The sequence below is a fragment of the Fukomys damarensis genome, unplaced genomic scaffold (assembly GCF_012274545.1).
Source record: "Fukomys damarensis isolate Sample0158 unplaced genomic scaffold, DMR_v1.0_HiC HiC_scaffold_17, whole genome shotgun sequence".
NCBI lineage: Eukaryota > Metazoa > Chordata > Mammalia > Rodentia > Bathyergidae > Fukomys > Fukomys damarensis.
The window spans coordinates 48,048,097-48,052,509 of NW_022900929.1; positions in this window are offsets into that span (position 1 = coordinate 48,048,097).

Genomic DNA, 4,413 nt, shown 5'->3' on the forward strand with positions numbered 1-4,413 from the left:
GCAGAGGAAATGTATAGTGGTAGCACCAGATGTCAAAATTAGTAAAAACAGTTTCCATGTAAGTCCTGCTCTCATGGATACATGGTTGGGATTTTTACTTTCTCTTTGAACAAAATAAGAAACAGAAAAAATTTCAATGGTCCTACATTAATATTCCCTGTAGAAGTGGCCTCGGTAGAAGCAAATCAAACCCTCCTTGGAAGGAAACACCCTCAATGCAGCCTACTGGATTAAATTCAGTAACACTTATGATTTTTTTTTTTTTTGTACCAGGGATCGACTCAGGACTTTGCACTTGCAAGGCAGGTAGTGGCACCACTGAGCTAAATCCTGGCCCTAAAATTTATACTCACAAAAAATTACTAAATAGACAAGGTTTCAAATCACCATGAGAGAGAATTAGCAGAAATAATAACATGTTTAAAGTTTTAAGAACTTAAGAGTTTGGAAGGATTGGATAAGTTAAAGAAGCTATTGTGAAATGCTTAAATAAGTAAAAGATGGAATAAAAAATAAACAAGGAACAAGAGGTTATAAATATGCCAAGGTAAATGTAGGAAAATAGTATAACATCTGGAAATTAAAAAAGGATATAACCACTGAAACTAAATTTTTAGTACTTGGTTCATCAAAAGATACAGCTAAAGAAAAAGTTGGTATACTGAAAGATGGGTCTGAAAAAGCTCTCCATAGTGTATTAAAGAGAGACAAACATATAGAAAAGTTTAGACAAGGAACAAGGAGCTCTAAAATATATAAAGTTGGAATCCCACAAGAAAAGAAGAGAAGGGGCTAGGGATTTAGCTCAGTGGTTCCGCCACCTGCCTCAAAAGCCCAAGGACCCGAGTTCAATCCCCAGTACCAAAAAAAACCTCATACTCGGTAGTATAAAGTCAAACTCAGTAGTATAAAAACCACATTAAAAAAATAAAAGAAGAGAAAACATGAGATCAACTGTAACATTGAAAGAGAAAGTGGCTGACAAATTTCAAGAATTGGTGAAAAATAAAAATCCTCCAATATAGCAAGAAGAATGTACACCTATTTCACATCTAGGTACATCTCATGAAACGTCAGAGCAATGAAGACAAAGAATGGCCAAGGCTGGAGACAGCACGGCTCATTTACAAAGGAATGGCACTGAGCCGTGCCTGCCATCTGGCCATTGAACTGGTTGCATTTCTCAACAGCTGCAGTGGGCACCAGAATACATTGGAATGATCAGAACATTCACAATGCTCAGAACACACTGGAATGCTCAATAACCCAAGAATAATTTGCTAACATGGGATTACATGCCCAGCAAAATTATGTTTTTCAAGAAAAACAAAGACATTTGAAAAGAAATGAAAACTGAGTTTATAGCCAGGGGTGGTGGAGCACCCCTGTAATCCCAGCATTTGGGAGGCTGAGGCAGAGGATTGCTGTGATTGGAAACCAGGCTGGGCTACACAGTGAGGTCCAGGTCAGTCTCAACTACATAGTGAGACCCTGTCTCAAAAAACCAAAAGAAACAAACAACAAAAAAACCGAGTTTACCAATAGATTCTTCCTAAAGGAATGTCTAATGGGTGCACACCAAGAAGATTTTTTTTAAATCCCATAGGTGAGATGCAAGAAGGAATGTTAGTTTCCCAATAAGTTTAATCAAAACCAATTGCCATGATATCCGATCCACAGAAATGAGATGGATGGATCGCTAAAAAGGAAAAAAAAAAAAAAAAAAAAAAAAAAACAATGATCCCTAAAGGTTGTTTTCTTGTTTTTGTATTACATGGTTTCTACATTTTACATAATAGCTCTGTATGTGAGGACCACCTATAAAGTGCAAAGTTAAAGTTTTTTTTTAAATTTTTTGCTTTTTTGTTTTTTTGAGACAGGGTCTCACTATGTAGTTGAGACTGACCTGGAACTCACCATGTAGCCCAGGCTGGTCTCGAACTCACAGCAATCCTCCTGCCTCAGCCTCCCAAGTGCTGGGATTACAGGCATGTGCCACCACACCAGGCAGATCTTGTCTTAAAGGGTGGGGGGTAGCTGGTGATGTAGCTCAGTGCAAAGGTTTTGGTCCAAACACAAGAACATATCACCAAATAATAATAATAACAATAATAATAATAGTGACAATGAAAATAAGAATAAAGTTAGATGTACTCTTTTATTTTATAGCTCTACTGTCAGATCAACAGATCTATGAATCAGATCTTCTATGGCAATTTCACTCTGGTATGTGCCTGAAAGAACTGGAAGCAGTGAACACCAGCGTTGATAGCAGTGTCATTCATAATAGCCAAAGGGTGAAAACAACTCAAGTGTGTTCCAGTGGATGAGTGGATATACAGAAGGTGGTAGGCACATCCAGTGAAATATTATTTGGCCTTAAACATTTTATTCAGCTTTAATCAAATTCTGAAGCATGCTATTCCATAGAGATTATGCTAAGTGAAATAAACCAGTCACTAAAGAACAAGTGTATGTGCTTCCTCTCACATTCCTGTGGTTTTCTGTACCCTTCCCTCAGCCTATAACTTTCCGTGGTTTTGTTGTATGAAAGTAATAGCAAAATCAAGCCCCCAAATAAATAAAACTGTCACTCAACACAGCATCTCCTTGTAGCTGCTGTCATTTCACTCTTCTGTTTCAAAGTTGTGTGTTTATTTATATGACTGTTCTAATAGCTTTGTTGAGATATGAAAATGTACTGTTACAGATGCTTAAAATATTCAGTCGGAGATAATGAGGTACCTAGAATTGTCAAACTCATAGACACAGAAAGTAGAAGGGGGTTTCCTGGGGCTGAAAGGAGGGAATGGGGGAGTTACTGTTTAATGACTACAGAATTTTATTTATTTACTTATTTATTTAGATTTTTGAGACAGGGTCTTGGTATGTAGTTCAGACTGGCCTTCAACTCACTATGCAGCCCAGACTGGCCTTGAACTCACAATGATCCTCCTGCCTCAGCCTCCCAAGTGCTGGGATTACAGGCGTGTGCCACCACACCTGGCTATGGCTTCAGAATTTTAGTCTGGGAAGATAAAAGTGTTCTAGAGGTGAATGGTGTTGAAGTACATGAAATGTGGATGTACTTAATACCACTGACCTATACATTTAAAAATAATTAAAATGGTAAAATTTATGTCATATGTATTTTACAAAAAAGAACCTGTTAAAGATAAAATGTCTTGTATTAGAGGCCAGGTGTGATGGCTCATGCCTGCGATCCTAGTGCCTGGGAGGCTGAGGGAGGAGGATCACTGAGAGTTGCAGGTTAACCTGAACTATATAATAAGACCCTGCCTCAAAAAAAAAAAAAAATTCCATGTATTAGGGAGATGAGAAATTTTATGTTAATAAACATTTAACTATGTATAAACATTCCATATTACTGGGGAAATAAGTACGTACATGTTTTTAGAAATACATCTGAGTGGGAAAGTAGAAAAATATTTAGTTATTTCTGGCTGGTGGGCTTTCCCGTACTGGGGATCAAACACACAGCCTTTGCGCTGCACTACATCCCAGGCCCTTTCAATTTTTAGTTTTGAGACAGAGTCTCCATAAGTCACTCAGTTTCCTGAGCTGGGCTTGAACTTGTGAATTTCTTGCCTCACCCTGCCACATATTTTCTTATATTTTATATTCTGATTTTTTTCTGAATTTTCTAATTGTCCTAAAGTGAATCCATGCAGTCTATGCAATGATTCTAATTCTACACATCAGCCTTCTCTTCCTTCAAGGACATTGTAAACAGATATTGCCACTTCCTTCTTCTACCCGCCAGTACCTCATCCCAGAAGTCTACTCTGCTCATGTTTGATGCTTGGAGTTGCTGGACGATGACTAGGCTTTGATAGATTCGAACCTGGGTGAGGTGATTCCGATCAGAGCCGAGGTTGCGAGCCAAGGGTGGAGATCACAGTGTGCACTTCGAGTGGCTGAGTGCTCTGCGCTTTCTGTTTCTGCTTTGGTTTTGCTCCCAAGCAACTTTACATCATTATCATCAACAGTGATAAATGCCAGTCTTTTTCATATTTGATTACCACAAAGCATTTTAGAGGTAAACCACCACAGACCTGTGAGGTGGGACTTACTGCAGATGAAGAAGTAAGATGGCCTCGCGGTAGGGGGCTTTGGATGTGAACAAATGGAATGATAAGGGGCCCTTTTTCACTGAGGCAATGTGGATGGCTTCCACTGGTACAAGGCTGCTTCAGCTCATGGGGGAAACCCTTGTCTCTGCCCTGATGCAGACATACAAACCTTAACAAACAAACCTGAACAAAACAACAACAACAACAAAAAGAAGGTAAGGTGTGCAAACTGTCACTTTTGGGGACTAGGCTTGTTGAACTTGGAAAAGCCATAAAACAAATCCCAGGGTTAAGCAGAGAAAAGTTCTGAGCAATCTTT